At 40.9% G+C, this 12,726-nt stretch overlaps 1 protein-coding gene across 7 annotated transcripts in view; it reads left to right on the forward strand.

Annotated features, from left to right (window-relative positions):
• The window catches only part of LOC126189035 (protein bric-a-brac 1-like), a 1,796,149-nt gene that overhangs the window by 892,745 nt on the left and 890,678 nt on the right, over positions 1 to 12,726 (forward strand). The window lies entirely within an intron of this gene.

A 12,726-nucleotide genomic window follows, 5' to 3' on the forward strand; every position in this document is an offset into this window, starting at 1 on the left:
AGAGGCGTCAGAGCTCATCGTCTTCCCCCTCTACTCCCTCCCCGGAATTTCCTGAAATTAGGTGACTTGTGTGTGCAGATGTTGTTCCATGTCCCTCCAACGACTTACGAAGGCCTCATCGCTTCCATGCCATGCCGTGTCACCGCTGTTATCCGTGCCAGAAATGGACATACCGGCTATTAGGTAGGTGGTCATAATGCTCTGGATGATCAGTGTATGTCATATCGCCAACCCATGACTTTTGTCATATCAATGTATTGAGTAAAAGTATGTTCGAAAGTACGACTGCGTGAGAGACCGAAGGAAGAAGGCTGCTAGAACGGCGTGGACGTCTCGTTGCGGGAGAACTACAGTCGATGACGTAAAACTTTGAACATAGCTGCTAAGGTTCAGTGACCGTGTCAGAATTATATTAGAACAAATAAGCCCTCGGTCACAAATATTAAGTCAAAATTGACCAGGTCAATTGTGACTTAATATTTGTGACCGAGGGCTTATTTGTTCTGATACAATCGATGACCATTTGCTGATTCGCTTTTGAAGATTCGGAACGCAGTTACGCGTATGTTGCCTTCTAGTATTACTGTGAGCAAGCAAGATGTAAAGAAACATTCAAAAAAGAGAAAAACACACACACACGCGCGCGCGTTCACACACACACACACACACACACACACACACACACACACACACACAGAGAGAGAGAGAGAGAGAGAGAGAGAGAGAGAGAGAGAGAGAGAGAAGCCTGAATTTTGTCAGAGACAAACTGCACATATTCTGCCAGTGTTTAGTAATGGAAGTCAGTAGGTAAAGACTGTCTGTAATAAAAATGCAAATATTATAAAAAATTATTCTCTGTGGTGGTGTTGTGATTCGTGAGGGTATTCAAAATCCGTCTGTACAACTACAAGAAGGTGCACATTATTGTCGCCAACCGCGTTTCTTTTTGTTGATATAAAACATAGATTCTGTAATGAAACATATTTACAATTTGGCTTGATTCGTAGACGTAAAAACAGTTCGTTACAAAAAACGTTGATTTCACTACTTTTTGCTGTTCGATCTGAATTCCGGAAATTGGTTTTATGCAGCTCACCACGTTAGTCTATATTGTGCAAATTTCTTCATCTCCGGAAAACTGCTGCAACCTACATCCATTTGAACCTGCTTATTGTATTCGTTCCAAAATTTCCCTGTAGAAGTCATACCATTTGGACTTCCCTCCATTACCATGTACTGACACTTCCTTGTTGTCAAAGAACGTGCTCTATCAGCCAATCCCTCGTTTTAGTCAGGTTTTGCCATTAATTTCTTTTTTCCTCATTTAGATTCAGTACTTCCACATTTATTACTGTACACAAAACACTTGTCTTGCTCTCTGCATGAAAATAGGTGGTTATGACTAGTTTTCGTTTGCTGAAAGCAGATTTGATTTTAACTTTTCTCCATCCTCCACTTTTTCTGGATATAATTTTTTTTTCTCTGTTACGGAATAGTCTTTAATTTCACGGAAGTTTCATTTCACTTGCAACAGGAAAACTTTCTTCTCTATGTGAATTTTGATATCCGAGCTAACTAATAGTAGATAGACAAATAGTAAAATAGTAAAAGAACTTACGATTCTACCTTGTGCTGGCACCGGCTAAATTTTCATGCAATTTCGAAGAAACAGCGCGGATGCTAAACTGCAGTGGCAGTTTCATACTAGTGTCTATGTGTTGAGATTATGTAAAGTTTTTGATATACGATTATATTCTGTCAGAAACTTTTTAACAAAGTGTCTAGACAGAGTGTAAATAACACCCATATGTTTTGTTCCATGCGTGGGGCGTGTTCAGTGAAAAACCAATAACATAATCTGACACCTGTAGTTAAGTAGGCATACGAGTTGTGGTTTGGTTCCAGAGCTGGGAACCGAACTAAGCCCTTTTGCTCCTTACCTTTGTTGTGGCACATAATGCAAAAAAACTTGCGTAAATGACTTCTAGGTCTCGATCATCAGTGCCATTTATGGTACCAATAATGAGGCAAGTACACAAAATTCGAGCCACTGACTTCAATTTTTGCTTGACCAAAGTGATAGGGCATCCTGCAAAATATGCTGGCCAGTATCCGAACTTGCCATCAGCCGTGCGGCCAGTTCCTCATGATGAGTCTCCACCTCCTAACCCACCATATGATTGGACCATTGTTCAACAACGTGTAGAGATGCTATCCGACAGCAGTGGGAACGGAACAGCAGCAGCAGCAATCAGCACAGCACGTGTTGGTCCGGATCCGGAGTATTTGCCACCACAATCAACATCACCTTATTGCATTAAGCAGGGAGAACTTAACGATCTCTGTAGGGACTTGAATCAGTCACAGGCACAGTCTGAGTTACTGGCTTCGCGACTGCAAGGATGGAATTTGCTCGCTCAGGATGTTAATGTAACTTCATCTAGGAGGCGCCAGAGCGAATTTAGAGCCTTTCTGCAACGAGGTTATGTAGTGTAGTGACATTAATGGTTTGTTTGGATCACTGCATCGTGTTCACGATGCTGAGGGACGGAGACTCTTTATTGATTCCTCGAAATCAGGTTTAAAGATAGTCCTCCCTCTTAATGGTTATATAATACGCAGACTGTGTACAGATCTGAAAGTAAAAGGGCTGTGCTATTGGCCCTTATACAAGCAGGTTATACGAAATACTGCCGCTTTCTGTGTGATTCTTACAGTCACAAGAAAAGGAAGAACATTGCGTACGTAAAGAGTGGCCTAAGCAAAACGCCTAGGTTTCAGGTAAAATGAGTGTGTCGTATGAGTTACTAACCCGTGAGGATATATCCACTCCCTGCGAATTAAAATGGGATTACTGAAGATATCTTTAAAAGTGCTGGTCAGAGAAGGGAACGCTTTTGCCCACCTCTAAGCAAGGATCCTCAATATCAGTTGTGCAAATATTGAAGAGGTAGTGAAACTTCCTGGCAGATTAAAACTGTGTGCCGGACCGAGACTCGAACTCTTGAAGAGGTAGTATTTATTGGCCCCAAATACGATAGATTATGCGAGATACAGATCTCATCAACTCGTTAAGTGAAATTGAAAAAGATGCGTGGAATGCCTTCAAGTCAGTGTGTACCCACTCTATTGGTAATCGTATATCTGATTACTATAAAGAGACTGTGAATAATGTAACGTGCTTCTAGCGTACAAAGTGTTATATGTAACTAAAGTTACATTTCCTTGATTGGCCACCATGACTTGTTCCCTCAGAACCTTGGGGATTCAAGTGGTGAACACTTGGAACGTTTTCACTAAGACACTCTGGTATTGGAGGAGCGGTTTGTGGTGTGGTGGAACTGCAGCATTTTAGCAGAATATTGTTGATCGTTAGTTAGATGCACTGCAGAAGGAAGGAAGTGTTATCACCCCATCTAACTTGGACTGAAGCGAGAACTACTGTTCCGTCGGACATGCTAACCACACAAGTTGTAGTTGGTGGAAGGTTGCATGTAGAGGGATATGTCGAACAATTCGTGAGGGAGAGTTCTAGCAGTTTTCATCGGCGCTGTCTGAAAGCCAGTCTGAAAGCATTGACTCAAGAAGTATCGCCGCATCTAATATAGCTTACCAAGTACCGTGATACAATACACTACAGAACATCTGTTTCCAGACAGTCTTGACGGAAGCATGAGACTGCACTTCCGACGGCAAAATTAAACATTACCTCACTTTAATTAAGCGAAATAACCGCTCACAGAACGCACGTGTTGCCTGCCTGAAGAAAATTCATAGACGGAGTACTAACGTTTCCCGGAGCAAAGTTAAACTTCAGTTCACTTTTGATTAAACAAGACAAGGATTTGTAGATCACACATGGCGCTGCTTGAAAGCTCGTCGGAGGCTGCTGCTGGGCTGTTCTCATTCTTTCGCGCCTGCTCGCTCTAGCGATTTCGTGATTGGTCGGTTACGTCATTGAATCATTTATAACGTTAACCTAATTCTTTGATTTATTAATCTTTGCAAGTGAATTCTATGTAATTGAAATTGTAATTAGGTATGTGTCGTTGTGGATGAGGTCTTCAGTATTTAGAACAGCGCATAAAAATTTAAAAATAAATATCAATGCCGAATACCAGATCGGACACAGGATTCTATACTTTTTCATGGAACTGTAGCAAAATACGATATATTCTGATACCTTTCCCATTCTTCCTGGCCACGTATTATTTGAGAAGTGGGTAATCTCCCTTTCCTTCTTAGTCACATTCGTGCAGCAGAATAAGCATTTAGATGCAGGATAATAAATCATGACTCGGAATTTGGTATAAACGACACATATCCCTTAACCAAAAAGTTTTTTTAACGTTTTCCGTTTTATAAGAGATTGAAAATTTAAAACTGAGGTAATCTTCAACTCTACTTGGGCTCTCACACCGTTACGGTGGAAGTACATGTACTAATTTGATTCAGAAAATTTCAAATTTAAATTTGTTATTAAAAATACAAAGATGCTTGCCCCTACCGTTAGGAAAGCATTTACAAATAACATGTTTTATTAGTATTGATCGTATGTCTCTTCTGGATTTTTGTTCGATGACTGAAATCGAAAATGATTTAACAATGATAATATTACTTCATAGTTACATTATACGTATGGCTTCATATAGATAGACATGGTGTTGATTCTGTGTGATTTCGCTCACAAAATTGCCACTTATGTGATCCACAGTATAATTTCGATGTATCTGTGCTTTTGTTGCATATGCAGAATCAACCAGTTATCCACAGGCCCGTCATCAAATTCAGATGTGGCATCCCCTATTTGTTCCTCCCAGATACAGTAATAAATGAGCCTTTTTTTAGATGGACACACATTAGGTATCTCTTATAACATTACCTTCTTGAAAATAAAGTTTTCAGATCAATATTATTTACAGTAATATTTCAATCATCGAAGCAGACATATTCCAGTATGTTATAATATTACTAACTTTCTTAATCTGTGAGCGAATAGTCGTCTTCCGTAGAGATAACCCAAAACATGAAACCTTATGAATCTCTGCCAGAAGGTGACGTGCTGCCTGTTCTTGTTGTAGCGGCCACTAATGCGTTCTTGAGTGCAATAGCTGATCGCTCCAAGTGCCACTAGCCATTAACACATACCACAATCCCCGACTGTGCGCTCAGCTGTTTGGGCAGTTCTCGCTCTGCGTAGTGGCACACCACCTTCTGTTTTTCCTGTTATTAAGCGTAAATATAAAAAAAACACACACACAAAATTCGCATAGCATTTTAATACATGAATCAATTTTACCACAAATACAGTTCATATATTTACGTATCCAATAATGCGAACAAGTACTTAATGTTATTATTTATGGTTTCCCGTGCTACTAAAATCGTGACATAATGCTACCATTACAAAGAGCTATGCTCTTTTTGCCTCATATTGGTAAACACAGTCCTTCTGAAGAACAAGTCATTAACAAAAATGTTTCTGGTAAGTTTCCTCAACACTTTTTTTCATCATGTCCTGTTTTTCTGACATTTTATCATTAATTACTTCATCAATATTCATATTTGACGCAAACAAGTTATACTGTAGTCCTCAAATTTTAAGTTCAGCGTTCTGGTTTGTGTTGCCACAAAAAGTATTATTTTTCTCACAGATTGGTTCATTAAAGTGTTCCTTGTCTACTTTATCTGTACTTTCCATTATTCCATTAACACTCCCATCTATATAGCAATTAAATTTTTCCTCCCATACTACGGAGTTAACATTACTGTGTTTACTTCTTTTAACCACTTTTTCTACGTTCATCACTATTTCGCTTTCATTCGTCTTTATTCCTATACTTCCATCTACACTTCCTTATCTGAATTTAATTCGTAACTCCGAACGTCATCTTCTCCAGTTTATCATCTTAGTCCTGTAATTTATTTTTATAACAAATAATCTTGCCTATCGTCTCATTTTCATTATTTTCTATCACTTTATTGATATGGTGATTTTCAGTACTTTTTTTTCATTTATTATACTTTTCATACCTGTAAATTAAGGGTTTATTTCGACTAATTCATACATAATTTCCTTATGTGAGTTTCAAACGATTTGATTTACTTATCAAATCGCTTATTAGTTGCATTGCTTTTTGTTCCGTTTTCCTACTCAAATCTTTTCATAGGTCGTCTTAAAGTTGTGTATTAGTTTGTTGGTCTTATCGGTAATCTGTTTATTGGTTTGTTTCAACTCCCTCTGAAATTATTTTGATAAATCTTCCGTAAGTTGTTTACTAGTTTGTTAAACAGTTTGTTTTAAACTGCTTAACATTAGCGTCAGCTCACGTAATATTTCTCTGTATTCAGACTCCATCAATGTACTAACATTACATTTCTTCTTCTTATTACCTACTAGTAGTGTTTTACTCAATTCAATATTACATTCTGTTTCCTAGTCACCCTAACTTTAACATCATCCTTCTACTTCTGAGATTCACTGACTTCAAACATATCATACAGTTATTATTAACTGAAACATTAATATTGTTCTCATTATTACCATCATTTTCTTGACTGGTATTCTCTTCGCACGTATTCCATTATTAGATCTCCTCTTGCCGTATTTACTGTAACAACAACTCACTATGTACATAAATCACAAATCGAAAATTGCAAGGTGGATTCTCATAAAACTACAACAAAAATCCTTTTCTTAAACAATGTTGTGTCACAGTAACCGTTGCAAAGCCGTGCACCGCCCCCATGCTGCCACCACATCGAAATTTTTACGGCAAGGGATTCAACTGGCCAGATCTCAGCCAACTGTCGTTATCATGTCTCCGATGGCGGTTGCACTCAGAGGCGGTTGTGCCATCTAATGTGTACGCCGCTGTACTATCAGCTGACTCGAAGCCACAAACGCCTAGTTGATGTGCTGGCCAGATCACTGCCGACTGTCAGTACATCATCTCCAGTCACTGCACAGAGTTCTGTTTGATTGCTGTCCAATGTATATGACACTCACTCTTTTCCAATTCCACTATACGTCCCTTTACCACATCACCAACATGAGAATTTGACATGCATGCACATTTCGCAATAAGTCCTGATGTTTCACAAATACTGGTTGAAGATGTTTGTCGTCTATAAGACAGATGTCAACTCACATAACGTGCATATGATATCGCACTAAAATCCGTGCACTGCTTTCCAAAGTAGTATATATGTTTATCATTCATAGTAATTTTCACAGCCACTGTTCTACATGCAGTACTTACTGTTCAAAATGATTTCTACCATACCAAATAATCACTGGCTAAAGACAGTCTCCTCACAAGGGTGCCAAGTACAGCTATCGCCCATTCGAACATGAACTGAAGCAAGAACTACTTTCCTGCTGTGAATTCACCGCGCTGGACTTGCTAACCGTGCAAGTTGTAGTCTATATAAGCTTACATGTAGTGGGCGTGTTGAACAGTGTAAGAGATTTCTAGCAATTTCAATCTGATGCTTCCCTAGATAATCAGGAGAAGGACTGCTTGCTTCATCTCTTCTACAGCTGTCACGATGTCCCCAATGGAGTGCTTCTTTGTTGGGACCACCACCTAATATGAGATCAATAGACTGTTGATTTTGGAGTTATTTTGGACTGCTGTGTTACTACAGTGAAGTTTAAAAATATGGGATGCGTCTTCATTTGTTAATTCAAATCAAAGTGAGGAAATTGTTCTTTCACAATCGATCATATCTAACAGACAGTCTGAAAGCATTAACTACAGAAACGATCACAGCGTCTAGTATAGCATCTACATCTACATCTACATTTATACTGCGCAAGCCACCCAAAGGTGTGTGGCGGAGGGCACTTTACGTGCCACTGTCATTACCTCCCTTTCCTGTTCCAGTCGCGTATGGTTCGCGGGAAGAACGACTGTCTGAAAGCCTCTGTGCGCGCTCTAATCTCTCTAATTTTACATTCGTGATCTCCTCGGGAGGTATAAGTAGGGGGAAGCAATATATTCGATACCTCATCCAGAAACGCACCCTCTCGAAACCTGGCGAGCAAGCTACACCGCGACGCAGAGCGCCTCTCTTGCAGAGTCTGCCACTTGAGCTTGTTAAACATCTCCGTAACGCTATCACGGTTACCAAATAACCCTGTGACGAAACGCGCCGCTCTTCTTTAGATCTTCTCTATCTCCTCCGTCAACCCGATCTGGTACAGATCCCACACTGATGAGCAATATTCAAGTATAGGTCGAACGAGTGTTTTGTAAGCCACCTCCTTTGTTGATGGACTACATTTTCTAAGGACTCTCCCAATGAATCTCAACCTGGTACCCGCCTTACCAACAATTAATTTTATATGATCATTCCACTTCAAATCGTTCCGCACGCATACTCCCAGATATTTTACAGAAGTAACTGCTACCAGTTTTTGTTCCGCTATCATATAATCGTACAATAAAGGATCCTTCTTTCTATGTATTCGCAATACATTACATTTGTCTATGTTAAGGGTCAGTTGCCACTCCCTGCACCAAGTGCCTATCCGCTGCAGATCTTCCTGCATTTCGCTACAATTTCCTAATGCTGCAACTTCTCTGTATACTACAGCATCATCCGCGAAAAGCCGCATGGAACTTCCGACACTATCTACTAGGTCATTTATATATATTGTGAAAAGCAATGGTCCCATAACACTCCCGTCCCCTGTGGCACGCCAGAGGTTACTTTAACGTCTGTAGACGTCTCTCCGTTGATAACAACATGCTGTGTTGTGTTTGCTAAAAACTCTTCAATCGAGCCACACAGCTGGTCTGATATTCCGTAGGCTCTTACTGTATCATGCGACTGTGCGGAACTGCGAACGCCTTCCGGAAGTCAAGGAAAATGGCATCTACCTGGGAGCCTGTATCTAATATATTCTGGGTCTCATGAACAAATACAGCGAGTTGGGTCTCACACGATCGCTGTTTCCGGAATCCGTGTTGATTCCTACAGAGTAGATTTTGGGTTGCCAGAAATGACACGATACGCGGGCAAAAAACATGTTCTAAAATTCTACAACAGATCGATGTCAGAGATATAGGCCTATAGTTTTGCGCATCTGCTCGACGACCCTTCTTGAAGACTGGGACTACCTGTGCTCTTTTCCAATCATTTGGAACCTTCCGTTCCTCTAGAGACTTGCGGTACACGGCTGTTAGAAGGGGGGCAAATTCTTTCGCGTACTCTGTGTAGAATCGAATTGGTATCCCATCAGGTCCAGTGGACTTTCCTCTGTTGAGTGATTCCAGTTGCTTTTCTATTCCTTGGACACTTATTTCGATGTCAGCCATTTTTTCGTTTGTGCGAGGATTTAGAGAAGGAACTGCAGTGCGGTCTTCCTCTGTGAAACAGATTTGGAAACAGGTGTTTAGTATTTCAGCTTTACGCTTGTCATCCTCTGTTTCAATGCCATCATCATCCCGGAGTGTCTGGACATGCTGTTTCGAGCCACTTACTGATTTAACGTAAGACCAGAACTTCCTAGCATTTTCTGTCAAGTCGGTACCTAGTACTTTACTTTCGAATTCACTGAACGCTTCACGCATAGCCCTCCTTACGCTAACTTTGACATCGTTTAGCTTCTGTTTGTCTGAGAGGTTTTGGCTGCGTTTAAACTTGGAGTGAAGCTCTCTTTGCTTTCGCAGTAGTTTCCTAACTTTGTTGTTGTACCACGGTGGGTTTTTCCCGTCCCTCACAGTTTTACTCGGCACGTACCTGTCTAAAACGCATTTTACGATTGCCTTGAACTTTTTCCATAAACACTCAACATTGTCAGTGTCGGAACAGAAATTTTCGTTTTGATCTGTGTCTGAAATCTGCCTTCTATTACTCTTGCTAAACAGATAAACCTTCCTCCCTTTTTTTTATATTCCTATTAACTTCCATATTCAGGGATGCTGCAACGGCCTTATGATCACTGATTCCCTGTTCTGCACTTACAGGGTCGAAAAGTTCGGGTCTGTTTGTTATCAGTAGGTCCAAGATGTTATCTCCACGAGTCGGTTCTCTGTTTAATTGCTCGAGGTAATTTTCGGATAGTGCACTCAGTATAATGTCACTCGATGCTCTGTCCCTACCACCCGTCCTAAACATCTGAGTGTCCCAGTCTATATCTGGTAAATTGAAATCTCCACCTAAGACTATAACATGCTGAGAAAATTTATGTGAAATGTATTCCAAATTTTCTCTCAGTTGTTCTGCCACTAATGCTGCTGAGTCGGGGGGTCGGTAAAAGGAGCCAATTATTAACCTAGCTCGGTTGTTGAGTGTAACCTCCACCCATAATAATTCACAGGAACTATCCACTTCTACTTCACTACAGGATAAACTACTACTAACAGCGACGAACACTCCACCACCGGTTGCATGCAATCTATCCTTTCTAAACACCGTCTGTACCTTTGTAAAAATTTCGGCAGAATTTATCTCTGCTTCAGCCAGCTTTCTGTACCTATAACGATTTCAGCTTCGGTGCTTTCTATCAGCGCTTGAAGTTCCGGTACTTTACCAACGCAGCTTCGACAGTTTACAATTGCAATACCGATTGCTGCTTGGTCCCCGCATGTCCTGACTTTGCCCCGCACCCGTTGAGGCTGTTGCCCTTTCTGTACTTACCCGAGGCCATCTAACCTAAAAAAACCGCCCAGCCCACGCCACACAACCACTGCTACCCGTGTAGCCGCTTGTTGCGTGTAGTGGACTCCTGACCTATCCAGCGGAACCCGAAACCCCACCACCCTATGGCGCAAGTCGAGGAATCTGCAGCCCACACGGTCGCAGAACCGTCTCAGCCTCTGATTCAGACCCTCCACTCGGCTCTGTACCAAAGGTCCGCAGTCAGTCCTGTCGACGATGCTGCAGGTGGTGAGCTCTGCTTTCATCCCGCTAGCGAGACTGGCAGTCTTCACCAAATCAGATAGCCGCCAGAAGCCAGAGAGGATTTCCTCCGATCCATAGCGACACACATCATTGGTGCCGACGTGAGCGACCACCTGCAGATGGGTGCACCCTGTACCCTTCATGGCATCCGGAAAGACCCTTTCCACATCTGGAATGACTCCCCCCGGTATGCACACGGAGTGCACTTTGGTTTTCTTCCCCTCCCTTGCTGCCATATCCCTAAGGGGCCCCATTACGCGCCTGTCAAGTACTATCATATTCACAATACAGTACTCAATATCTGCCTCCAGATAATCTTGATGGCAATATGACACTGCATATAAACACTTTCAAAAGCAAAGTTAAACATTAACTCAGTTTAATTAAACGAAATAAACATGTGCAGAACACATGTGTCGCCTGCCTGAAAACTAGTCATAGACTGAGCAATTGGTCGAAACATCGGCAATTTAGTTGTTTTAGTAATTTACAATGACGTGGCCCAATACCCAAACTTATTTTACCCAAGATATATATGAAAGGCTTATTTCAATAGTGGTACAAGTCCATTTTTGTTCATTCTGAGATACAGAGTCTTGAAGTTAAATGAGCGCTGAAATATCTGCAGTTGAGATACCAGAAATATTCAAGAATATGGCTTCTTGCTAGGGATGAACCTTTCTTTCTGTTTGTTTGGATCATCAGTTTCAGAAGCATGATAGGCAGAAAAGTGGAGGTAATGGACTTGTACCACTATTGAAATAAGCCCCTCATATATCGATGTGGGCGTGATCTTATGTATTGATAGTTTCGAAACATTTATGCACGAATTATTACTATTAAAAATTATTCATCTTTGCGGCAAATCAAACATAGAAGCTCGTGCTCACTTTAAATGCTTTAGCACAACATGACATATTCCCTTACCTTACGCACACTCCTTGGCCACCTCTTACTTATTGAGTGGGTAATCTCCGCTTCTATCTGTTTTCAAAGTTATAGCAGTGTAAGCACCAACACGCGTGGTAATAACTCATAGCCTGAAATGTGGCATAAAATTCATTAAAGGAGAGCTAAAATGCAGAAATTGAAAGTGAGAGAGAGAGAGTGAGGGGGTGGGGGACAGGGGGAGGAAGTTTTTTGTGTGATTTGTTTAATAGTCTTGTATAGTGTCCGGTTTCCAACATTTATCTGGTTTTTAAGTACCTTTTCATTGTGTTGGTTATTTGTGTTGCGGTTTTTTACTTATTTTTATGGTGCTCATATCTTTTTGTTTTCGTTCTCTCTCTCTCTCTCTCTCTCTCTCTCTCTCTCTCTCTCTCACACACACACACACACACACACACACACACCTATCGCTCCTTCCCACATTTCTCATTTTCTCCAGCTCATAAACAACTCACTCTCCCTTCCTCTACTTTGCATTCACTTTTCACTGCGTTTGCTCATCTTTGCCTCAAATTAACCCCCCTCCCCTCGTCCCAGTGACTCACCATTTAAATCTTCAACAACTTCATCACTATTTTTTTTAAATTGACTTACGTAATAAATACACGCAGGGTAACATAATTAAACGGCATAATACGCACACAGCAATCTTAGGTTTAAAACTAGCGGTTAAGTTGACAAAAACACTCACAAAAAAACAGACCGTTCAGCCAAAAGGCTGCAAACAAACAGTAGTTGTGCTTAATTGTGTCGTGATTCACATCAAGACGTGTGTAGTGCTAAACAGCAGTTTGGGCGTAGCCAGATAACAACAATTCCGACGAGGGAATATCTCAAAAATGTGTAAGCAAGAGACTCTTCCTG

The sequence above is a fragment of the Schistocerca cancellata genome, chromosome 5 (genome assembly GCF_023864275.1).
Source record: "Schistocerca cancellata isolate TAMUIC-IGC-003103 chromosome 5, iqSchCanc2.1, whole genome shotgun sequence".
Lineage (NCBI taxonomy): Eukaryota > Metazoa > Arthropoda > Insecta > Orthoptera > Acrididae > Schistocerca > Schistocerca cancellata.